A 27,035-nucleotide genomic window follows, 5' to 3' on the forward strand; every position below is an offset into this window, starting at 1 on the left:
CTTTCTCTCATATTATCCCCCATGATGTTCCATTACGAGTGATTGGGTATAGTTCCCTGTGCTGTACAACAGGACCTCATTGTTTATCCATTCTAAGTGTAATAGTTTGCACCTACTATAGCTTTTTTTTTCCTTATTTTAACTCTGCTGCCTCAAATGGCCATGTGTCAAGAAACTTGGAGAACTTCAGAGGGCATTGAGGCATTAAGAATAGTTTCTGACCACATCTAGAAGGAAAACTGGGAACTCTACAACCAATGAGCTTGGTGATGACCCCACCCCAATGAATACCTTGATTGCAGCCCTGAGCAGAAAATCCATCAAAGCCACACCTAAATTTCTGACCTACAGCAACTGTCAAATAATATATATTAGTGATCTTGTGACCCACTCAATTTGGGATAATTTGTTATGCAGCAATGGAAAACAAATGTAGTGCAGAAGAATAACAATGAAAATGAGAAGAATACCATCTTCCTCTTTTTCCCAACAAGCTTTGTCCATAGTTTGTAGGTAGTTTCATATGTGACACAATTTAGTTAGATAATTGATAGTTCCTACTTTTCTGGTGTTAATCTATTTGATCTTTGGGCAAGGTGGTGATGCAGGATCAGAAAAACAGTTTCTTCTCTTTAGAGCTGAGTGACTCTATCCAATGGTAAAAGTCAATTAGACCGAAAAAAATGCAAATACAGCAAGAACACTCCAGAGAACAGTGCCAGGCAGTTCTAATAGTACCAAATGTTGGGGAAAATAAAGAAAGACTAGTTGGAGTTTATGAAGTAAGGAAAGCTACCTGCCTTGGGCATGAGAGTTTGTTTTTTGGTTTTTTTTTTTTAATTGCCAGTAAAAGATCCAGCTGTGGGAAATTACGACAGTCAACAGAGAAGTGGGTTAAACAAGTCTTTATTGCCCTCAAAAATCCTTCCCCTGACGTAAACCGTACTACGTTTGTCTCCTCCATGTAGTCACAGCAGGATGAAACCATATTGTATTCTTAATGCCAGGAAACTTAGGACAAACCATTAGCAAGCTATTCTTTTAAAACAGCTGCTATGTTTTGAGTCTTTATAATTTTAACTTCCTGGAAAGAATAACATATACAAGTTCACATCTTCCAAACTCCAATGTTTGGGCTTTTTGAAATGTTTAAGTAAATGTTAGAATAGATTTAGTAAAAACATGCCAAACTCACCTTCTTTTACCCACAGTATTTATGACTGTTTCTATATCACTATAGCACTTAAAGAATTGCTCTGGAGAAAAAAAAAGTTGTATGTCACAATATTTTCATATTTCAATGATATTTTTAAATATTGATATCAGAGTTCAACATGATGGATGATGTCATTTCAACTCTACCCCTTCTTAGAACACAGATTAGCTAGTGCATATATTTATGGAGGCTTTGAGGATCCATACCACCTGATCTGTTCACCATGGCATTGAAGAGGCAAGACAACTCAAGCTCAAGAATCTTCAACAACTTTCCTATGATACCATGGTGGCAATGGCTGATGAAGGAAATACTTTCAGATGAAAAATTGTGTTTAAAGAAGGAGAATAAGATGTATCTTCTGTGTGTTCAGTTTTACACCCAGACACAACCCCTAAGTTTGGAGCAGGAATATGTGGAAGGCAGTGAACTCACTCCCAAGTAGAAGAGAATCAAAGTGGTGAGTTCCCATTCCACCTGGGATCTCTATCTGAGCAGGGTGGGCAAACTTTTTGTAAAGGGCCCGATAGTAAAATAGTTTCAAGGGCCAAGGAAAAAACAAACAAAAAAAATCACATAAATTGTTTACACAACAAGAGAGAAAATAAATGTCCATGATACTTTTATGATGAAATTCAAAATATAATAATAATTGAATGCAATTTTTTGTAGTATAGATCCGCTAATGAAAAAAAAATGGAATTCTTTTGCAGAAGGATAACATTTCACTTAATGAAGTTCATGGGTTAAAAACACTTCCTAGCTTGTGGGTCATATAGAAACAGTCACTGAGCTTGATTTGACTTCCTGGCTGGGGTGTGCCCACCATGTTTTTGAGAATGGCACTCTGAAGCACCATCCAGATGTCCTCCCATATAACCATAGGAAAAATTGGTGCCAGTTTTCTTTTATTTTCTCTCTTTTTTTTTCTTTTTAGGACTTCACCCAGTTCTAGGGGTCGCATATGGAAGTTCCCAGGCTAGGGGTCGAATCAGAGATGCAGCTGCCAGCCTACACCACAGCAACGTGGGATCCAAGCCACATCTATGAACTACACCACAGCTCATGGCAACACAGGATCCCCAATCAAATGAGTGAGGCCAGGGATGGAACCACACCCTCATGTATACTAGTCAGGTTCTTAACCCACTGAGCCACAACCAGAACTCCTGTACCAGTATTCTTAAGAGAGAAAGTATAAGAGGTAATATATCTTAGGGAGATAAGCCCTTTTTAATTCAAGCCTGCTAAGCAAAAACAGTAGTTATGGTACCACTGAAAGATGTCACAGTCCAGCAAATTGAAAATGGAGCCAATGGATCAGCAAGAAGAACTTGAATCATGACAAGAATATGTACATGATCAAGGTGTCCTGAGAGAATGAAGCCTTGGTCTTAAGGCAAAGACCTCTCAAATTGTTCTCATGCTGTGAAATTGTGTCCTTTGATTGCTTTCCACCAAGACTTAATGTTTGGGAGGAGGAAGGTCACATATTCACATTTTTTTATACCAGGTTTGTCATTTCTCAAAATTTGAGCCTTTAATTCTGAGACTCTCCTACTGGTCCCAAATATTATTCATTCTCTTACAATTCTTTAGATGTGATGAGTTTTCTAAGAAAGAATAAATGAATTCACTAGGCCAGGTATTTCTAAAAGATTTTTGGGAATGAGGGTCAGGGAATAGTGTGGAATTTGGGGGAAAAGGGAACCCAGACAGGGAATGTCCACTTATCAGATACATATTTGCTGGATGTAAGTTCTAGAAGTCCTGTGTCATGCCATTAAAGGATGAGATGCAATACATCTCCAGAGCCCAGTAGGGAACTAAAATTGTGAAATAAAAGTATGGGAAGATTCTAGAGATAAATTCTATCAGAGCTGGTCAATACAGTGCAACTTCCACCATCCTCATAAGTAGTATTAGCATTTGTGGATAATTTTGGGTTTTTTTGGCTTTTTGCTATTTCTTTGGGCTGCTCCCGCGGCATATGGAGGTTCTCAGGCTAGGGGTCGAATTGGAGCTGTAGCCACCAGCCTACGCCAGAGCCACAGCAACGCGAGATCTGAGCCACGTCTGCAACTTACACCACAGCTCACGGCAACGCCGGATCGTTAACCCACTGAACAAGGGCAGGGACCGAACCCGCAACCTCATGGTTCCTAGTCGGATTCGTTAACCACTGCGCCACGACGGGAACTCCAGCATTTGTGGATAATTTTGGAATGACTTGAGCTATCCAGAACCTGTGTTCACTCAAGACACTGGTTTCTGGATATAGAATGTGAATAGAGCCCATGACCATTTCTGCATCACTTTCTCTGGCTCCCTAGTCATAAACTTAACACATCCTTCTACCATATGGGGTGAAAAACAATGTCAAGAATGAAAGACATGAGGTTTCACCTGACTTACAACTAAAAGTTGTTATCCTGCTACAATTTCATGGAAATGGTCAAAAGACACCAGACTCATAGATCAAAGAGAAAAGTCTTTATTACTCAAGGCACAAAAAGAAGCAGGAGCTTTGCACTTTCCCATTTGGATATTGCACACAATAAATGTGCATCATAGATGAACAACACTTTGCTTATGAAACCCCATGTTTTTATAATGAGCTGCAAGTAAACTGTTCAAACATCACTTCAAAGGGAAACAATATGCTTATTAAATTGAACAACAGACAAACCTGCCTTCTGCTCCAGAAAGAGAAACTCTCTCTAGCTTGCAAGGCTATTTGCTCTACAAACATCTTTGAAAAGATCATCAGTGTCTCTGTTTGCAAGACAAGCAGAAATGAAAGAGATCCATGGAGCATTGTCTTCCAACAGGCCCAGACTTACTTAAGTTTATCAATGTTTCATTTACTCCTCTATTGAGCTTCCAGAAGATAAAGTGTACCAGCTAGTTCTTGCTTTTCCCTGTTTCTGTCACAGCAGCGTTAGTTGATCAGTCAGAAAGTGAGCAACTATTCACTGGACATCACTTTAAGATGTGTCTTTTTTTCTTATGCAGCTCAGCATCTTGGGGAGAAATGTTGAATGAGTCATAACTTCTAACCACTCAAAACAGGTACCTGAGCCAAGCCACTCTGATTTCTTGGATTCAATTTTGCTTACATCTCATTGACCAGCATTTACTTACATAACCTCACATATAGAAGGCTGAGAAATGAGTACATTGCCTGGAATAATACCACAGTTATGATACTAAGGGAGAAAACGAATATGAGCATAGTGTGCAATTAACATCTCTGACACAAGAAGGGAATTTTCAAAAGCTAGCAGGATGGTATATTTCAGGGGAATTATTCTGCTCGTACAAAACTAGTTTTCCCCTAAATAGGAATTAGGTATTCCTGTTGTGTTAGGTAACTGTTTAACTGAACCATTGGAAGCTAGAAAATTAGGTTATATTGTGCTTGCTCATTCCATCAAACAGAAAAATAAATATAATCTTACTTTAGCATTTTCATGTGCTGTCATGCGGCAGCTATCATGTAGCAGTAATCTGAGGGTGTAAAAAATTGCTTTCAAATTAAAGCAAGATCAATATTTTATAGTTTGTTCCATTTAATGTTATTATAAATCAATGAGTATATTTACTTTTGCTGTACAATATGTCCTTGCTGCTTATCTATTTTACACATAGTAGTTTGTCCCTCTTGATCCCATACCGCTGTCTTTCTCCTCTCCCTTCGCTTTCTCTATTGGTAGCCATTGATTTGTTCTCTATATCTGTGATTCTGTTTGTTTTTTTTTGCATATATTCATTTGTTTTATTTTTATATTCCACATAAAACTAATAACATGGAGTATTTGTCTTTCTCTGTCTGACTTACTTCACTAAGCATAATACTCTCTAGGTCCTTCCATGTTGTTTCAGATGGCAGAATTCTGTTCTTTTTATGGCTGAATAATATTCCATTATATTATGTATGTGGATATATAGCACACCTTCTTTATCTATTCATTTGTTGATAGAAACTCAGACTACTTCAATATCTTGGCTATTGTAAATACTGCTACTGTAAACATGGGGACATATGTGTCTTTTTGAATTAGTGTTTTCATTTTCTTCAGATATATTCCCAGATGGACTTTTTGGACTGGTGGTTCTATTTTTAGGGGACTGGGAAAAAAGCAATACATTTTTGACAAATTTAAAATTGAGGCTGAAAAATTTTATATTGAGGCTGACAAATGTGATTGTAATTTGAGGGGGCATGTAAATAAAATAATAATTTGAGGTCAAAGTTGATTCACGTTTTTAAAAATAAATAAAGTGTGGAATTTCGCTTACACAAGAGGTGAATACTTGCAAGGATTTGTGGATAAATATGTCAATATGAGTCAATTAAATGTCTCCTATTATTTCAGAGCAGGGAGACGAAAAATGAGTTTAAGATTCTAAGAAGGTGAACATTTGGGTAAGGCCAGATATGTGTGTTTATAAAATGAACTCTATATACTTCTTAAGAATTTTATAAATAGACAGAATTGTATTAAATCAGATCTCTCAGTTGTGTTGGACAGAAGCACATATATTCCCTGAATTTTCCTGAACTGGTAGAAACATAGCTGATGAAGAAAAGACAGCATGAAGTAGTGGAACCATCTCTGGGCTAGAATTCAAAAACTTAGCTTCAAATTCAGGCTCTCCCCTCTGTTAGATAGGTGCCTTTGAACAAGTTAATAAAATGCTCTGATTTTAAATTTTATTTTTCAATTTTTTAAATTCAATTTTATTGCAGTATAGTTGATTTAAAATGTTGTATTAATTTCAGGTGTACAGCAAAGTGAACTAGCCATACATATAAATATATCCATTATTTTTTCTCAAATAGATTATTACAGACTATTGAGCAGATTTTCCCATGCTATACAGCAGGTTTTCATTAGTCACCTACTTTATACAATAGTGTGTATATGTTATTCCCACCCTCCCAACTCTTCCATCCCCCTAATGATTTCAACTATGATAACCATAAGATTGGTTTCTAAATCTGCTTTTGTTTCTGCTTTTTTAAATAACTTATTTTGCATCATTCTCTGTACCTGCATAGCAGGTATTACTAACAGATATTAATGTTATTAAATTAGGTGCATGCATCTCTATATTCATAGCAGCACTATTCCCAATAGCTAAGACATGGAAACAACTTAAATATCCATCCACAGATGAATGGATAAAGAAGATGTGAGATGTGAGGTTTGTGTACACACACACACACACTCACAATGGAATACTATTCAGCCATAAAAAGAATAAAATAATGCCATTTGCAGCAATATGGATGCAGCTAGAGATTATTATACTTAAATAAGAAAGAGAAAGACAATACCATAAAATATCACTTATACGTGGAATCTAAATTATGACACAAAGGAAACTATCTACAAAACAGAAACAGATTCACAGACATAGAGAACAAATCTGTGGTTTCCAAGAGGGAAGGGCTTGGGGGAAGGATGGAGTGGGAGGTTGGGGTTAGTCAATGTAAGCTGTAATTCATGGAGTGGCTAATCAACCATATCTTACTGTATAGTATTGAAAACTATATTCAGTGTTCTATGATAAACCATAATGGAAAAGAATATTTTTTAAAAAGAGTGTATATATATATATATATATATATATATATATAAAACTGAATCACTTTGCTGTACAGAAGAAATTAACACACAACATAGTAGATCAACAAAACCTCAATTAAAAAAAAACAACCTCAGTTGACCACGAAAGCCAGCTTCTTCACTTGAACGTTGTTGTAGTGAATAGAGTTACAAGTAACTCATCAACCTCCCCACTCCGTCATCAAGGATTGATTTCCAGACTTTAACAGAGAAGATAGAGAGCTTCATTAACAAAATATACCTGAGATCTACTCTCTCCACAAAGCTAATCATCACACCAGACTGTAGCTGCAAGAATCTCTCTTTTTGAATCCTCAATTTATTTTGTTCATGAAGCATTAAATGAGCACTGATATTATGCTGCAGAATGTTAGGTTCTGGGGCAGCTAGGGTGTAAAAATAAATGTGTCTTAAGTCCAATTTATAGAGGGGCTCAAACTTGAATGAATGTGCATGTGCAAACACTTGGTATTTAAATCAATGTTAAGACTTGCTCCAACGGTATTCCTCATATCCTCTCTACTCACTAATGCACATATGTGGTGGCATGAACTGATTCTTCATTGTCTTAAATTTAACATCACACATTATATTAGACTCTCAGTTGTAAGCCATGGAAGTCCTATGCAAATTATCACAAGTTTAAAAGAAGAATTCATGGTCAGTGTAGCATTAGTATCACTTGTAGAAGGGAAAGAGCACCTGCCAGTGCTGAAAACCCTTTCATCATCCATCCCACCAAGCTGGATTTGATTGGTTTCTTTTTGTAGACAGCTCCTCCCCACCTAGCAGGGAGTACATTTGCCAGCAACCCAGATTCACATTCCTCCAAATAAGAAAGAGCATTTTCTTGCTAAATGTTGATATGTTAGCTGAAAAATTAATTACTCTAGTTAGCCTTACAAGGGACAAGAGACAACCCCTGGACTATTTGTTCTGGCAAGGTCTGGATGATATGTGGACAGTAGACCCACAAGAGGTTGAGAAACAAGGAGAATGGACTTGTCAGGGCACGTGACCAGAAGGAAGAAGCAGGTATTCTGAGAACACAGCCCACTAGGATCACCCAAAGTCTGAAAGCCATTATATCTATTTAAGTGTTTTGCAAAATGAAACATTATACAATTGCCCATCATGACTCCCATTTTGTCCACTTTAATAAAGTCTGGAAAATGGTAAAAAAAAAAATAGAAAGATTGAAGATCTATTTTAGGGATAACACATACTAAGTAGGAGTGCAGTGTCTGTTTCCATTCTTGTTCTAATCACTTCTATAAGAAGGATTATGTATATTTTTACTCTTGTCAGTTTCCACTACAGTCTGGCATGTAAATGATGCCTGCCTATTACATTTTTTGAATCACAGGCCCTACTCTTTTTTATTGCCTTGGATTTTGAGGGATCAGCAATCACAAGCACCTTTAGTATTTTTCTTTGCTTAAAAGTTCTATGGGGAAGTTTCTTTCATGGCTCAGCGGTTTACGAACCTGACTAGGATCCATGAGGATGAGGGTTCAATCCCTGGTCTGGCTCAGCAGGTTAAGGATCCATGAGCTGAGGTATAAGCTGCAGACACAGCTGGGATCCCACTTTGCTGTGGTTGTGGAGCAGGCTGGCAGCTGTAGCTCTGATTGACCCCTAGCCTGGGACCTTCCATGCATATGCCAAGGGTGAAGCCTAAAAAGTAAAAAGCAAAAAAAAAAAAAAAAAAAAAAAAAAGACCAATGTCTGTGCACTACTCAGAAGGAACCCAGCCTGGGGTAGGCTGCAGATTCTTTTCTCTAAGAGGATCCAGAGGATGAGGGTGGGGTAAGAAGTGGTCAAGGAACAGAATTGGTGGTGACAGAGATTAGAGAATCACAACTTTCTCTTTATCATTTAGTTTTCTGCTTTCCTACCTTGTGTAGCTCCCATGGCTACTTACATTAAACAAACACAAATGTGCTCATGACTTCCTTGGGTAGTTTCATATGTGAATCAGCTCATTAATAAATCACATATCTTACCTTTTTCTCTCCATCATTGCATAACCTATGCAGCACATGAAGAAAAACAGAAACATTCGTAGACATGACTTAATCATTTTATACTTTATTTCTCAGTTAAGTGTAGTTATCCCATTTTTCTCATTAAAAAATATGTACTGTGCACCCCAATGTTCGTTGCAGCACTATTTACAATAACCCAGACATGAAAGCCACCTAAATGTCTATTAACAAGTGAATGGATAGAGAAGGCGTAGTACATATACACAATGAAATATTACTGAGCTATAAAAAAGAATGAAATAATGTGATTTGCAGAAACATGGATGGACCTAGAAATTATCATACTAAGTGAAGTAAGTCAGAAAGAGAACGACAAATATCATCACTTATATGTGGAATTTTAAAAATGATACAAATGAACTTATTTACAAAACAGAAACAGACTCATAGACTTTGAAAATAAAGCTATGGTTACCAAAGGAGAAAGGTGGAGGGAGGAACAGATGGGGGGTGTGGGAATGGCAAAGACACATTTTTGTGTATGGAATGGGTGGTCAATGGGGACCTGCTGTATAGCACAGGGAATTCTACTCAATGTTCTGTGATAACCTGTACGGGAATGGAGATGTGTATAGATATGGCTAAATCACTTTGTTGTAGAGCAGAAATTAAGACAGCATTATAAATCAACCCGACTTCAAGAAAATTGTATTTTTTAAAATGTATATATACTAGTAAAAGTCAAAAGAAAGAGGAGAAACAATATAAAGGAAGAGAGGTGTGTCTTTCCTCATTTGCATTTCTGCATGTCTTATCACCCTCTTCACTCTACCAGACCTTGGCTTACATTAACCATTTTGTAACGTCAGCATCTTCTACTCTGCAATGATAAACATTCACCTCCTATCTTCTGATTTTTTATAACCTGCCCCCTTGTAACCAGGCAGACCTAGAGCAGACTATGAATGATTTGTGATGTAATTGAAGCAAGAATCTAGGAACACTTTGGAGGAGCACAGTAGTCACTGAAACTAACAGTGTTTGCGGATCTGAGTTCTACTTCAGTATAATCCATAATCTTTGAAATCCCTTAAACCTAGTCTAATGTTTTGCATGACGAAGGCCTTGTTCACCAGAGAAAGCACTGTTGGGAGTTCCCATCATGGCACAGTGGAAACGAATCAGACTAGGAACCATGAGGTTTCAGGTTCAATCCCTGGCCTCGCTCAGTGGGTGAAGGATCCGACGTTGCCGTGAACTGTGGTGTAGGTTGCAGACGTGGCTTGGATCTGGCATTGCTATGGCTCTGGCATAGGCCAGCAGCTACAGCTCCAATTAGACCCCTAGCCTGGGACCCTCCATATGCCACAGGTGCAGCCCTAAAAAAAGGACAAAAGACAAATAAATAAATTAAATAAACCAGAGAAAGCACTGTTTAATAAATAGCAAGGGAAGCATACAGGGCACATGTGCAGTCATAATTCAGAAAAGGGAAATAGCACTCTTGCGACAGCATGAGTGAGGTCATCGTGGTGCCAGGGCCATAAAAGTCAGTATGCTCAAGGTGGTAACCACCAGCCCTTGATCAGCAATTTCCAGTCAGTCCGAGTCATGGTCAAGGGCAGAGGGCAAAGCATGAAATACATATCAGCAATAAGTCAAAAGCAGAAAAATGGAAAAGTTTTTTTTAAAGAAACAATAATTCAACTTGGAAACCAGGGATAAAACCAGGAACATAGGTCTCAGCTGGGACAAATGAAGCTAAAAGGAGAAAAAGCATGGAGGAACTGAGTCACAGGCCAAGGAACAAAAGCCAGGGTACAGAGGATGGAACACCGTGAGTCAACCATCCTCCGGATAACGAGCAAGGAAAGAGCTGCTGGAGAGCTCTGTCTCTTCACTGAGCATTGACCTGGGGCTGCTTTGGGACTGACATCTGACACCTGAGGGTCTGGTGGACACAAGGACCCCCATGGAAGGAGCTTTAAAAGAATTCAGATCCCACCAAAGAGGCAGGTGGGGTATTATTCCAAAACGTGTTCATGTGATGAGGAAACAAGTAAATCTGAGAGCCGACATTGTATGATTTCTATTCTTTTAAGTTTCAAGTATGTCTTATGGCCCAGAATGAGGTCTATCTTGGGGACTGTTCCATAGGAGCTTGAGAAAATGGTGTACTCTGCTGGGTTTCAATGCATTAGTTTATAGACGTCCATTAGATCCAGTTGATTTGTGGTGTTGAGTTCAACTATGTTGAAGGAAGGAAGGAAGGGAGAAAGGGAGGAAGAAAGAAACAAGTTGAGGGAGGCAGATGGGTCCTGATGGCAGAGGACAACACCTCCAGCTTGAGGACATAAGTCAGCAAATTCAGACCCTGATGGTTCTTTGGAGGAGTAAAGTAACTTCATATAAATAGAATCGTGTGCATTTAAAAAGGGATTATCTGTTGTACTTTTAATTTCTGTTTCATTTATATTTAAAATGCCTGATTAATTGCTGCCCAGAAGTATTTTAAAATAATATAACATAGTAGAATTAATAAACCCTATAAAATGTTATGATAATGAAAAATAAACAATTGGTAAAGTAAAGAATCCTTGGAATTCCCTAGTGGCTCAGCATGTTAAGCATCTGATGTTGTCGCTGCTATGGCTCAGGCCACTGCTGTGGGCAGGTTTGATCCCCGGCCCCAGAACTTCCTTAAAAAAAAAAAGGAGTTTCCACTGGGGCATAGTGAGTTAATAACCCAACTGCAGTGACTTGAGTTGCTGAGGAGGCACAGGTTCTATCCCCAGCCTAGCATAGTGGGTTAAAGGATCCAACATTGCTGCATGGATTCAGTCCCTGGCCTGGGAACTTCCATATGCCACAGGTGTGGCAAAAAGAAAGAGAGGAGTAAAAAAATGAGAGAAAGAGAGAGAGAGGGAGGGAGGGAGAGAGGTAAAAACAAAGGAAGAAGGGAAGGAAGGAAGGAAGAAGTAAGTTAGGAAAGAATCCTTCTCCAACATTTCTCAAACCTGCTTCCTCAAGTTATTAATATGTATTACTAAATATGTAATTAAAAATTAAATGATATTCTTATATATATGCATATATGCATGTGAATGTGTATTTGAGAAACACTAGGAAAACATTTAAAAGATTTCTTTTCTTCTGAACTAATGTTATTCATCAATGCATCTCCAAGAATGGGATCTATAGTCAACCTTCTCCCAAATGGTTTGACTCTACACAATTTGTTCTTGAAATACCAGTAACATCTTTCCTGGAGCTGGTATTCATTGGAACATCAGTTTGGAAGATTGTGATATAGTTTACTGGCTTGTTGCTATGAAACTAAGCAGTTTGACTGATTCTATTCACTGAATGGGATGGTTTGGAACGAAGAAACCATTTAGGGGCAGAATCCACCATCTCCAAATTGCCAAAATCTTGATATTGTTCCTAAGAAAATGTTTCATGCATAGTTTACACAATGTGTAGTGGAGAGAAGGATGTCCTGCTTTCAGGATTCTGAAGGCACATCAGGATCTTTTGTTCTCTTGTGGTAATGACATTTCAATTCCATTTTAAAAATCATTTCTTGGAGTTCCCCTTGTGGCTCATGGGTAACGAACGCAACTAGTATCCATGAGGACATGGATTTGATCCCTGGCCTCGGTCAGTGGGTTAAGCCTCTGGCACTGCCATGAGCTGTGGTGTAGGCTACAGATGCAGCTAGTATCCCATGTAGCTGGCAGCTACAGCTCTGATTGGACCCCTAGCCTGCGAACCTCCATATACTGTGGGTGTGGCTCTAAAGCGACAAAAATAAAGTAAATAAAAATAAAAATAAAGACACTTCTTAACAGGTGACCACATAAATTAAGTTTAATTAAATTAAATTATTACATGCAATGAGTATATTTTCAAACACACACAGAAGAAGACGACGAACTTTGATATAAGCCTTGGAATGTGTCTTTCTTTTCTTTTCTTTTCTTTTTTCTTTTTTTTTTTTTTTTTATTTTCCCACTGTACAGCAAGGGGGTCAGGCTGTCCTTACATGTATACATTACAATCACATTTCTTCCCCCACCCTTTGTTCTGTTGCAACATGAGTATCTAGACATAGTTCTCAATGCTATTCAGCAGAATCTCCTTGTAAATCTATTCTAAGTTGTGTCTGATAAGCCCAAGCTCCCGATCCCTCCCACTCCCTCCCCCTTCCTCCCCCTTCCTCCCCCTTCCTCCCCCTTCCTCCCCCTCCCATCAGGCAGCCACAAGTCTCTTCTCCAAGTCCATGATTTTCTTTTCTGAGGAGATGTTCATTTGTGCTGGATATTAGATTCCAGTTATAAGTGATATCATATGGTATTTGTCTTTGTCTTTCTGGCTCATTTCACTCAGGATGAGATTCTCTAGTTCCATCCATGTTGCTGCAAATGGCATTATGTCATCCTTTTTTATGGCTGAGTAGTATTCCATTGTGTATATATACCACTTCTTCCGAATCCAATCATCTGTCGATGGACATTTAGGTTGTTTCCAGGTCCTGGCTATTGTGAATAGTGCTGCAATGAACATGCGGGTGCATGTGTCTCTTTTAAGTAGAGTTTTGTCCGGATAGATGCCCAAGAGTGGGATTGCAGGGTCATATGGAAGGTCTATGTATAGATTTCTAAGGTATCTCCAAACTGTTCTCCATAGTGGCTGTACCAGTTTACATTCCCACCAACAGTGCAGGAGGGTTCCCTTTTCTCCACAGCCCCTCCAGCACTTGTTATTTGTGGATTTATTAATGATGGCCATTCTGACTGGTGTGAGGTGATATCTCATGGTAGTTTTGATTTGCATTTCTCTTATAACCAGCGATGTTGAGCATTTTTTCATGTGTTTGCTGGCCATCTGTATATCTTCTTTGGAGAAATGTCTATTCAGGTCTTTTGCCCATTTTTCCATTGATTGATTGGTTTTTTTGTTGTTGGGTTGTATAAGTTGCTTATATATTCTAGACATTAAGCCCTTGTCCGTTGCATCATTTGAAACTATTTTCTCCCATTCTGTAAGTTGTCTTTTTGTTTTCTTTTGGGTTTCCTTTGCTGTGCAAAAGCTTCTCAGTTTGATTACGTCCCATGGGTTTATTTTTGCTCTAATTTCTATTGCTTTGGGAGACTGACCTGAGAAAATATTAATGATGTTGATGTCAGAGAGTGTTTTGCCTATGTTTTCTTCTAGGAGTTTGATGGTGTCCTGTTGTATATTTAAGTCTTTCAGCCATTTGGAGTTTATTTTTGTGCATGGTGTGAGGGTGTGTTCTAGTTTCATTGCTTTGCATGCAGCTGTTCAGGTTTCCCAGCAATGCTTGCTGAATAGACTTTCTTTTTCCCATTTTATGTTCCTGCCTCCCTTGTCAAAGATTAATTGACCATAGGTGTCAGGGTTTATTTCCGGATTCTCTATTCTGTTCCATTGGTCTGTCTGTCTGTTTTGGTACCAGTACCACACTGTTTTGATGACTGTGGCTTTGTAGTATTTCTTGAAGTCTGGGAGAGTTATGCCTCCTGCTTGGTTTTTTTTTCTCAGGATTGCTTTGGCAATTCTGGGTCTTTTGTTGTTCCATGTAAATGTTTGGATTGTTTGCTCTAGTTCTGTGAAAAATGTCATGGGTAATTTGATAGGGATTGCATGGAATCTGTAGATTGCTTTGGGTAGTATGGCCATTTTTACAATATTGATTTTCCCAATCCAGGAACATGGAATATCTTTCCATTTCTTTACATCTTCTTTGATAATACTCAATGGGGAAAAACTTAAAGCCTTCTCACTTAAATCTGGAACAAGACAGGGATGCCCACTCTCACCACTGCTATTCAACATAGTTTTGGAAGTCCTAGCCACAGCAATTAGACAAACAAAATAAATAAAAGGCATCCATATAGGAAGAGAAGAGATAAAACTGTCACTGTATGTAGATGACATGATACTATACATAGAAAACCCTAAGGACTCAACCCCAAAACTACTTGAACTGATTAATAAATTCAGCAAAGTAGCAGGATATAAGATTAACATTCAGAAGTCAGTTGCATTTCTGTATACCAGCAATGAAATATTAGAAAAGGAATACAAAAATACGATACCTTTTAAAACTGCACCTCACAAAATCAAATACCTCGGAATACACCTGACCAATGAGGTAAAGGACCTATATGCCGAGAACTATAAAACTTTAATCAAAGAAATCAAAGAAGATGTAAAGAAATGGAAAGATATTCTTTGTTTTCTTTTAAGCTTAGTCACGAATCAATGAATTGTGTAGATCTTTGGAATCCTGATCTACAAAAGGAGGCTAAAAATCCTTGTTCTTTCATTAAAATGAGTCAAGGATGTGAAAGTTTTTTTGTAAACTCGTTAGCTCTATGCAGACGCAAATGGTATTAATCAGTAACTTTTGGTGTAAACAATACATCTAGTACCCTTATTTAACTGAGTATATTAGTCACTGAAATAGCTTACTCACCTAAAAATGCACTCTTTGGCCATATATCTACCTCAAAACTACAGTCACATGAATGAGAAAGAGAAAAGTCAAAATCTCCATAAATTGTCAACTGAAACTTGTCACATTGTGTAGATCTGCTTTGGTATCAGGTTGGAACAACTGATCCATTCACCTCTAGTCTATGGAATAAAAAGCCAAAAAATGGTAATTTTTCCCCTTAGTTTGTGTTATTCACATCTTATAAACATTTTATGTAACTGATTCACTCCGGCTGTTAGCTCTAATTCTTTGTCTACCACATCCTTCTATAAAACCATGACTGGGAAATAAAGGGAGAGGATTGGATACAAGGTCTGTGACACAAAATATAGACTCATATTTGACCTAAGCACAGATTCTGAGTATTTTTATGTTACTCTGCAAATTAAAAGCATGCTGTTGACGCACACAGTCAATAAATCACCATGAAATCTAAGGTTCCTTCCACAGTTATCCTCTTAACCAGTGTTTCTAATAGAAATCCCCACATTCCAAACTCAGCTCATTGAGACCTCCAACCTGACCTTAATCATTGAAGTATAGCTTTTGTAAAAAATGACACAGCTGAACGTTAAAAACTGGTGCTGAAAGACAGCCTTATTCCCTGGGCTCTTTTACCTGATTTTTAAAATTTACTTAATAGGGCTTGGGGTTTTGTTTTGCCTTTTCACTGGATTCTTAAGAAAGAAAAAACTGTCAACATTTACAGCAGGAATTTAAAAACAATCTGAGCAAGACACCAAAACATGGTTTGAACCTACCAATTCAAAAAAAAGTAATCCATTCCCTCCCCTGCAAAAAAAAAAATTGAAACTTATTAGAAAATAAGCTTCAATCAAAGCTTAATGCACATATTTGCTAAAGCTTGGAAAAGAAACAAAACCAGAAGATCCAAATATTTTGCAAACACAAACTAGACAGTTCATTTGGTTCAAGTCCCTGATTTTTAGACATTATAAACAATTGGACAAAGCAATAGACTGCTGGAGATTCTTCAAAAGAATGATGCAAAAAAGCAGGAAGAAAACTAATAAGCAACAGATGCACACATGAGCATTCTGTGTAACTGGCTGTGAGTACAGCATGTGCTGTTTTGTTTGTGCATGCATCTCATAACACATGCAGTGTCTGCAGACATCACACACAAAAAATTGCCATCACCATAGAGGATTGGATTTTATCAATAGCTATAATTTTAACAGAAATGAGAAAGACAAGTACTCAGAGCAAGAAGGTCTACTTTTTTCCTCTCATTGGAATACTCCTTTTCTTTCAAAATCAAACAAGTTGTGGATAAGAAAATGCAGTGATGTGCCAGAGAATCAACTGATGGGCATGGTTGGGAGGCGGTTTTTACATGTACAGATCAGTTCCATCCATGGGCTCACTTTTGTCTCAAAGCAGATCAGGGATCTGGTGTTGCCATGAGCGGTGGTGTAGGTCACAGACATGGCTCGGATCTGCTGTGGCAGTGGCTATGGCATGGGCTGGTAGCTGCAGCTCTGATTCTACCCCTAGCCTGGGAACCTCCATATGTCACAGGGGCGGCCCTAAAAAAAAAAACGTTTCAGTCAACCAAAGTGAGATAGACAAGCAAACACATTCCAACACGATGTGGTAAAAACCAAGCACGTAGTAGGTGTTGAAAAGGAAACATGTTCTGTAACAAAAATGAGACCAAAGAGCTGTGTGGCTACAGAGGAATTGACTGATTCTGCCCAAATGGGCTGGGAAAGTTCCCACAGAGGAAGTGGCATCTGACTTGAGCTTTAAGAGATGAGTGCACATTTCCAAGATGGCAAAGAGTAAAAAGGCTGTTCTAAGAGGCAAGATCCCAAGCAAAGGCAAGGAGACCCCATGAAAATGTGTTGAATAATCACTCCTGCCTAATCTCAAGTTCTCTCTGTGTGAAATTCTACTTCAGATGGATTTACTCTTTACGCTATTGTCCTTGGGGAAATTTTGGTTTCTGTGCATGTGAATGTAAGGTTCTTCCTGCTGTAGCTAATTAAAGAAATAGGAAACTCAAAGTTGGGGAAAGGAAGCAACAATAAATCTTGAGGCAGAGAAAAAAGAGAGGCAATGCAATAAAACTGTAGGAGAGAGAAAGGAAGCTGAGGAAGGGTGAACCCCAAGCCTGGCAACTGCACTTTGTGGTTTATGGGTGGAAATATCCCCGAGGTTATGGATGGGGGGGACTTCGTTATGCAGTTATCATGTTCAAAATTAGCACCACTCAGCTCTGTATTGGGAAATTGAGGTTGAGAAATAAAAGATTAACCCAAGCTTGTTTTCCAACTCAGGCATGCACGTGAACATCTGTGGAAATAGAGTGAAACCAATGGTGATGAAAGGTAATTTTAAGTCATAAAATCAGAAAGGCCTTGGAGACATAGATGCTAGACAGATACAGGAAAACTTCTGCACTGAGTATTAACAACATCAAACAAAGTAAGTTTATAAGGCTTATGTTTAAAATACAGAGAAAAGATATACAGAAAAGTTACCGATGATCCAAGAATGATACATGAATATGAACCCATTCAATGCTATTAAGAACCAAATGAAGCTACATGCAGTGGTACCTTGTATTTTTTTTTTATGGTTCTACTTTAATAAACATCAACTGTACTCATCAAAATTTTAACTTCTGATCTCATTTCCCAACTTTACTTTCCCCATTGGATTGAAAATTTCTCACATAAGGTCTATAAAAATATAACCCTAGATATTGAGAGAGAGACTACTGTATTATTTTCAACTAAGTTCACCACATCCCATTGGCTATATACAGAAGACCTCAGGGGAATGGAAAGAAGTAAGTTTAGTAAAATGAAATCAAAGAGTTTGAAATTTATCCCATAAACAGTAAAAAAAAAAGTATCAAGAAAAAAATTTAGGTGACTCAATCTTTAAAATAATTGTTCCCACCGAGTCCTCTTCACTATTGAATGTTTTTATACGATCTTTAAAAAATGTTGAGTCTTCCTCAAAATGAAATAGAAAATTTATCTTTCATTGAGAACATATGCATTAAGGAAAGTGATATTACATGTATATGAATACAAAATAACTGATTTTCTATGTATCAGCGTATAAATTATCCAACCTGAAATGGAATCTACTTTGGGGCTCCTTAGTTGCAAAAAAAAAAAAAAAAGGCCTTTTTTATCTACAATGCCTTATTTCTTGAACACAAAAAAATTAGGCAATCCTATTTGCTAAAGATTCAAGATCTTACTCCTGGCTTACAATGCCAAGTGCACTTAGATAGAAAGAAGGAAGCTGCATTGTGGCATTGCACACCAATCATATGCAAACCACACACAGTAGTGATCTTCCACGTGCCAGAAAATCTCAAAGCCACACGAAGTCAGTTAACACCATGATGATGTTCTCTTCTCACAATTTCCCTTTTGTTCCAGTAGCCGTCAGACACTCTGATCTTTAAAGTAGTTTTTTCCCCTCCATGCTACTATCTGAACCAGATTCTGCACTAACATAAGATTTTTTTAAAAGAAAAATTCTTATTCAGGTTGTTGAAAGAAAATAAAATGTACTGATGTATTCCTTCTATAGTAAGAGTAACCAACATTAATACAGTTAACTAATTGATAGGCTATCCATTTTAAAATACGCTTACATGTTTCTTGTATGTCGTCTTCAGTAACTAAATCAGCCAGACTCCAAGCAAAAACAGTGGTGCTCTCAGACTGGATAACTCCAGGTGAATTTAATAAAAGAACTATTTCCAAAGATGCGGTCAAAACCAGAAACGGTAGTGCAGAGTCCCACAAGAAACAAGAGTGGGGAGGTCTCACCACTCCCAGATCTAAAGATAGAAGAGTAGAATGATGTTCCCAGGACCCAGAAAGGTGACCATGTGGTGAAAACCATCTAACAGGAGCCATGGCCTTTGGTAAAGGGAACAGCCAATCCACGGTGACCCAGCAAGCAAGGAGTCAGCAGAGTGAACACCTCACCTCCATGGCTGTGTCTACCTCAGATATCTCAGTAGGGCTGAAATTCACTGCCCCAAATTCAGTTCACTGGCCCAAAGCAGCTGGAAGCAGGAAGACAAGGAAATTTTTTGATACAGTCTGTACTGGGCAGCCCCAGGGGTGAAGCAGGGAGGGGAACGATGAAGAATGGATATGGAGGAGCAAAGGGAAGAGAGCTAGTGCCAAGCTCCATGACAATGGAGCTCGTGGACTTGTTGGCCTTTGTTCCCAGAGCCTAGGCGGTACCTGGTTATGCCAACTTCCTAGGGACTATGTAAAAAATTACCACAAATGGGTAGCTTCAAATAACATAAATTTATTCTCTCCTGGTTCTTGGGGTTAGAAGCTTGAAATCAAGATGTTAGCAGGGCCATGGTCTCCCTGAAGCCCCTATGAGAGAATCCTCCCTTCTTATTCCTGGCATCCAGTGGTGGCCCTTAATCTTTGCTTTCCCTGCTTGTGGCAGGTATAACACCAGTCTTTTCCCCCATCATTGCATGGAATTCTCCTTTCTGTGAGAGTCTGAATCCATATCTGAATCTACAAGAGTCTGTCCCCCTTCTTATAAAGATATCACACATATTGGATTAGGAGCCTCCTCTACTGACATATGACCATCTAAACTAGACCAATTATACCTGCCCCGACTCTACTTCCAAATAAGATCACATTCTGAGATTCTAGGAGTTAGAACTTCAACATATGTTTCATGGAACACAACTCAACCCATTCTAGTAGTAGATATCAAACACTTATGGAATAAATGCCACATTATGCTATGCTACAGCACACTTTGTTGTACATTTGCTATGCAACATTTGCTTTGTTATGCTAAGGTATGAAGGTAGGGATTGTCTAGCATATTGCCTTTTCCAGGGAACTCGGATTCTAGTAGAGGAAATAGATACATAAAAAACTAGGCAGGGAGTTCCCATAGTGGCTCAGGTGTTAACAAACCTGACTAGTATCCATGAGGACACAGGTTTGATCCCTGGCCTCACTCAGTGGGTTAAGGATCCAGAGTTGCCATCAGCTGTGGTGTAGGTCACAGATGAGGCTCGGATCTACAGTGGCTACAGCTCCGATTGGACCCTTAGCCTGGGAACATCCATATGCCACTAGCGAAGCCCTTAAAAAAACAAACAAATGAACAAGCAAACAAAAACTAGGCAGGAGTTCCCACTGTGGTGCAGTGGATTAAGAATCTGTCTGCAGTGGCTCAGGCCACTGTGTAAGTATGGGTTTGAGCCCCATTCCAGTGCAGTGGGTTAAAGGATCTGGTGTTGCCACAGCTGCAGCTGGTAGGTCATAGCTGTACCTAGGATTCAACCCCTAGCCCAGGAACTTTCATATGCCATGAGAGGAGACATTAAAAAAAAAAAAAGAAAGAAAAAGAAAACTGGACAGGCGGAGAACAACGTGAGCCTAGGGAGATCCAGAAAGCCAAGTTATCAATGCTGGGCAAGTCTTCCATCAGAATCAAGGCTTAATAGTAGTTATCAGAGCTCATAGAGTCAGATTTCTAGGTTCTAAGAAGACCAGCAAGGCGATGAATCTATTTTGATCTCAAAAAGTTTCCTAGAGAGCAAATTAGCCTTGGGGAATAGAAAAATGAATAATGATAATAATAATAGTACTAATGATAATGTGATTTTTGTTTCCCAGTTTATAGACCATCTCATTATGACAACTCAACAGTGTTGAGGAGAAGGTAATAGCAGTTACCCCATTTTATAAAGAAATTTAAACAAGGAATGCTGTGAGTTTCTCCACATCATGCAAACAATGAGGGAAATAGTCAAGACTCAAATCCAGGTTTTCTAAATCAAATCCAGGATTTTCCTTCTGCACATCATAGTGCCTCTCTGAGTATAAGACGGAAGTTTGGACAGAAGATGCAAAGCAAAGTGAGCTAATTTAGAAGCACTGGAAGCAAGGTCAGAGTAGGATCAGCTGTGAAGCAAAACCAGCTAGCCTCTGACATCGAGGTGTCTGAACCTCAAAGAAAGCATAGGTCCCCAAGGTGAAAGAATTAACTGAGTCTACAGTGAGAGCTAGGTGCCACTGTCCATAACAGGAAAAGGGGACAATCATCATCACAAGCACAAATGAAGTCAAGCGAGTGAGCACGGTCCCAATGTTGTGAAAAGGACTTTTCTAAAATAAGAGCAAAGTCTTCTTTTCTGGAAATGTCGGTAGACAGCTGTCATTTCTCCCTTGACGTGGGGTACAATGAGACAGATCTGATGGCGTAGGCTCCAGGGAAAAGCCTTCGATGTGTTTATATTAGGTGCATGATTTTGTTTTTCCTCCTCATCATAATCTGTCAGATCTTGCTCTTAGACAATATTATGATACATTGTCATGCCCTTAACACTGAAATGGAAAAACTGAACCACGTCCACTTCGAGGGAAACTGGGACTGAGTGAAGTTTCACAATAAGTCATCTATGTGGCACAAAACGTGGGATTCCATGACATTCCAGCACACTAAGTAGCCTCCCACCTCGACTTTTCTTCCCACAACGCTACACAAATACACAAACACACCGACTGCCCTGCAACTTCAACTATGTACTAGAATAGAAAAGAAGTGGGTAAGTGCTTAAATACTCTTCTGTTTTTACGTATTTATTTATGTATTCATGGCTTTTTAGGGCTGCACCCGTGGCATATGGAAGGTCCCAGGCTAGGGGTCGAATTAGAGGTTCAGTTGCCCACCTATGCCACAGCCACAGGAATACAGTGTCTGAGCTTCATCTGCAACCTACACCACAGCTCATGGCAACACCAGATCCTTGACTCATTGAGTGAGGCCAGGGATTGAACTTGCATCCTCATGGATACTAGTTGGGTTCATTTCCGCTGAGCCACAATGGGAACGCCCTTCTTTTTTCAGTTGAAGTGTAGTTGACTTACAATGTTAAACTAATTTCAGGTGTACAACAGAGTGATTCAATAACTTTGTAGATTGTATGCCATACAGAGTTATTGCAATATTAATGACTGTATTCCCAGTGCTATACATTACATTCCTGTGACTTATTTTAAAACTGGCAGTTTGTGTCTCTTAATCCCCTTCACCTATTTTGCCCAGGCCTTCATTCCCCTCCCATCTGGCAACCACTAGTTTGTTCTCTGTATCTGTGAGTCCATTTTTGTTTTATATTTGTTTGATTTGGTCTTCAGATTCCACAAGTATTTGAAAACATACAGTATTTGTTCTTTTCTGTCTGATTTTTTTCACTTAGCAGAATATCCTTCAGTTCCATCCATACTGTCACAAAGAGCAGGATTTCATTCTTTTTCTATGGCTCAGAAATATCCCATTGTGTATATATACCTCATCTTCTTTATCAATCTGCCAATGGACACTTAGGTTGCCTTCATATCTTGGCTATTATAGATAATACATAAATAATACATATTTTCAAATTAGCATTTTCCAAATTTGACCAGGAACCACAAGGTTGCAGGCTCAATTCCTGGCTTTATTCAGTGGGTTAAGGGTCCGGTGTTGCCAGGAACTGTTGTGTACATCACAGATGTGGCTCAGATATGGCGTTGTTGTGGCTGTGCCGTAGACTGGTGGCTGTAGATCTGATTAGACCCCTAGCCTGGGAACCTCCGTATGTCGCCACTGCAGCCTTAAAATGCAATAATAAAAAAAAAAAAAAAATTTGCATCTTCTTTAGATAAATACCCAGAAGTGGAATTGCTGGATTATAAATACTCTTTCTACATTTATGTATGGAAGCATCTGTGAGCATAAATCTTAGCTTTCATGCTTTCCTAGGTAGTAGAATCTCTTGGCTTGTGAAATGATCCCATTAATGACACAGAAAAAGAAGCTACGAATGAGATGCAGGCTTATTACTTGGGGAGCCAAGTGGTAAGAATGAACAAAAATAAAAGAATGGGCACTTTCCTTAGTGACTTCTCATTAAAAGTGAAAATCTACCAATAAAATTAGATCTGCAAAAGAGTGCAAGTACTTATGAAATCTTCCTTTACCTTTTTGCAACTAATACATTTTGCTTTCAAGATACCAAGTAAATAAACATTTGAAGAAAAAAAAAAAAAACAATAATGAAAGAGGGCTCTTTTTAAGGATTACTAACTGAGTCACTTTCTTTGCTTTTTAAACTTTTCTCCCTCTCCCCTTGCTCAGGTGCCTCTTAGTCGTTAAAGACAGATTTAAGAGATGTTAATGCTACAAAGACTTAGACATTCTCTAGCAGCCCATTGGTTTAAAAATACTTTTTCCAAAGAATGCTTTGTTCAAAATCAATAAAAGCCCAACATAAAACATGTTTTGTCCTTGTTGACATCCGCTTGGGTCCTTTTCTGTCCCAACCTCTACCTGTAGTGCTCCTTAAAGGGATTCTGGCTAATTACCCCAGAGCCCTGGATTTCCCACTTTAGAAATTAAAAAAGAAAGGAAGGAAGGAAGGAGGGGGAGGGGGGAGGGAGGGAAGAAGAAAGAAAGAAAGAAAGAAAGAAAGAAAGAAAGAAAGAAAGAAAGAAAGAAAGAAAGAAAGAAAGAAAGAAAGAAAGAAAGAAAGAAAGAGGAGTTCCTGTTGTGGCTCAGTGGTTAACGAATCCGACTAGGAACCATGAGGTTGTGGGTTCGATCCGTGGCCTTGCTCAGTGGGTTAAGGATCCGGCATTGCTGTGAGCTAAGGTGTAGGTTGCAGACATGGCTCGGATCTTGCATTGCTGTGGCTCTTGCGTAGGCAGGTGGCTACAGCTTTGATTCGACCCCTAGCCTGGGAACCTCCATATGCCGTGGGAGCGGCCCAAGAAATAGCAAAAAAAAAAAAAAAAAAAAAAAAAAAAGAGAGAAAGAGAGAAAGGAAGAAAGAAAATGAGGCACCTAAAGATGAAGGGATCTAACATCATGAGGTTGGTACACAGCAGATGAATGTTTCTTCCCTGATTTTTCATCTCCTAAAACTGTCTTCTCATACTTAACTCATTTTGTAGGTCTGCAGAATGACTTCACAGCAGAGGAAAACTAAAAAACGGCACCAAAGAACTGAAAACTGATGCACTTCCGTTTTCTTTCATTTCAAGAAATCCAAACACCTGGCTGTACAATGCAATCCCTTTGAAATGGACATGGAATCACAGAATATTTAATTATGGCCCCCTTACTGATAGTATCTGCTTTATGTGAGCGGCTAGGCGGCAATTAAACATCTCAGATTACCAATTTTCAGAAAGTTCTCCCATGTACGTCAATGGCAAGGGATCCATTTTCCAAACCTGCCGTGCTTCCTTAGTGAGTCAGCTTCTCAGGGCTTAGATTGCAGTCGTGTTTGTATTATAAAAGTAATTAATCCCTAAAGTAAGAAGAACAACTCCACATAGTCTCTATGAAATTCCTAGCCTAAAAAGCCATTTCAAAACGCTTGCTCTCCTAAGTATCACTTCATACCACCTAACCATGACTAGCACTGTGCAAAAATATAGAACACATGGGAGAAGATTATGGCAACAGTGGAACTTGGGAAAATATGTGTGTTGGAAGGAAAAAATATAATGCTGGTGAGCAATGAAAAGAATCATCTTGGGGGAAAAAAAAAGGAGCATATAAGAGTTTGGTGTTTTGAGCTCTTCCAAATGTATGGCTTTATTTAGCAAACTTGGGAGCTTCCTTATTTTTTCCATTATTCTTACTTGTGTGTCAGCAGGCATAGCTTGGCCTTCTCCTTCGTAGACCTGACGCTGAGTCAATGTTTAGCATCCAAACCACACATAAACTATTTTTCCCTTAGAAAGTACTCATCTGATGACTTAATAAAAGTCTTTTAATGGCTGGAAAGAAAAAAAAAAATGTGTTTGTCTTGTTGTTTTCGATTGAAAGCTGCTTAAGATTTCTAGAAAATACTGGTGTTGGCAACATCCAAAAAGGAGAGAGTTTGGGTAAGAAATCTCTCTACCTCTATGTTACTCCTACCACCCCCATATCTGGAAGCCAGATTGATGTAGTCAGATGCAGAACAGAAATTTCTGCAGGAAGCAAGGTCCTGGTGGCCAGTTCTTACAGGATGCCGACTGCTAACTTGTAGGCGGCTTTCTGCACGTTGGACTTTGCTTTTACCGAATTGTCCAGAGGTCAGGACAGTCGACCCCTGACTCTAGTTAAATCAGATGATTTCCGTGAAAGCAATGCAGAAAAGAGTAAAAGACTGCAGCATTGAAGTAATGCTTAATGACAATACCACACACCAGTAAAAATAACAGCAGATGTTTTTAACGTTTACTGTATTCTAGCCATGAAGCGAAGCTCTCTGCGCGTTGTTTTCCTCACCCTCACAACAACCGCTGCATTTCTGCTTTGCAGATGTGGAAAGTGAAGCTTAAGGAAGTTAGGTAACTCATCCAAGTCCACGGAGCTAGTAAATCACGGAGTCAGTATGAAGAGTCTGCTTTTCCCGCACCTCCCAAATCCAGCACACTGTTTGTAATTTGTACATAATGCCACCTCCACCTCTGAAGAGAGGAAGCTGGACCAGATAGATGACTGTAAATTCTAGGTGAACTCTTCCAAGCTTTGCTTTGCTTTTCTTTGCTTTTCTTTTTTTTTTTTTTTTTTTTTTTTTTTTGCCATGCCCATGGCATTTGGGAGTTTCCAGGCCAGGGATCAAACCCATGCCATAGCAGCGACCTAGGCTGCTGTAGTGACAACATTGGATCCTTAAATCACTGTGTCTCAAGCTTTTGATTTCACACCAAAAACATCTTCAAAAGATCTACTAGGAGAGAAATGGATTCAGCAATAATAACTTTTCCAATCTCATTTCTTTCTTTCTTTCTTTCTTTCTTTTTTTTTTTTCTTTCTAAGGCTGCACCTGAGGCATATGGAAGTTCTCAGGCTAGGGGATGAAGTGGAGCTGCAGCTGCCAGCCACACCCACAACCACAGAAACACTGGATCTGAGCCACATCCGTGACCTATGCCACAGCTCACAGCAACACTGGATCCTTAACCCACTGAGCGAGGCCAGGGATCAAACCCACATCCTCATGGATACAATATCCAGTTCTTAACCCATTGAATCACAACAGGAACTCCTTCAGTCTCATCTCTCAAAGCATCCTATCCCATCCTCCAAGTGAACTGAGTCTACCACTCCAAGTCAAAAATTTCTGAGGCCCTTTCACCTCTCTGGCCTTGTATTCACTGCCCTACATTGCTATTCTCACTATTCGCTCCTGTTTTATGCCTATACCTATCAAACTCCAAATTAGACTATAAATTTCAGACTATACCACTTTGTCCACAAAGTTTTCTCATCAGATGACATCTGCTAGATGTACAATATCCAATTACTAACCACATAAATCCTATGAGACTTTTTTTTAAATTTTTTTTAAGGTCACATGTGTGGCATATGGAAGTCCTCAGGCTAGGGGTCAAATCAGAGCTATAGCTGAGCCCTATACCATAGCCATAGCAACACTGGATTTGAGCCACATCTGTAACCTATGCCTCAGCTTGAAGCAATGCCAGATCCTTAAGCCACTGAGCAAGGCCAGGAATTGAACCCACATCCTCATGGACAGCATGTCAGGTTCTTAACCCACTGAGCCACAATAGGAACTCCTATGATATGTTTTAGACTTCTTCTTCCTTATAGACCACACATGTAGAGGCCACACATTC

General features: G+C 39.0%; 1 long non-coding RNA gene across 3 annotated transcripts in view; it reads right to left on the bottom strand.

Annotated features, from left to right (window-relative positions):
• LOC106505844 (uncharacterized) overlaps window positions 1-27,035 on the bottom strand; it is a 458,785-nt gene that overhangs the window by 86,826 nt on the left and 344,924 nt on the right. The gene's annotated exons all lie outside the window — the stretch shown is intronic.

This window comes from Sus scrofa, chromosome 13, assembly GCF_054392235.1.
Source record: "Sus scrofa isolate SSC_HxYL_T2T_F1_AM1 chromosome 13, Sscrofa_HxYL_maternal_Yorkshire_Landrace_v2.0, whole genome shotgun sequence".
Lineage (NCBI taxonomy): Eukaryota > Metazoa > Chordata > Mammalia > Artiodactyla > Suidae > Sus > Sus scrofa.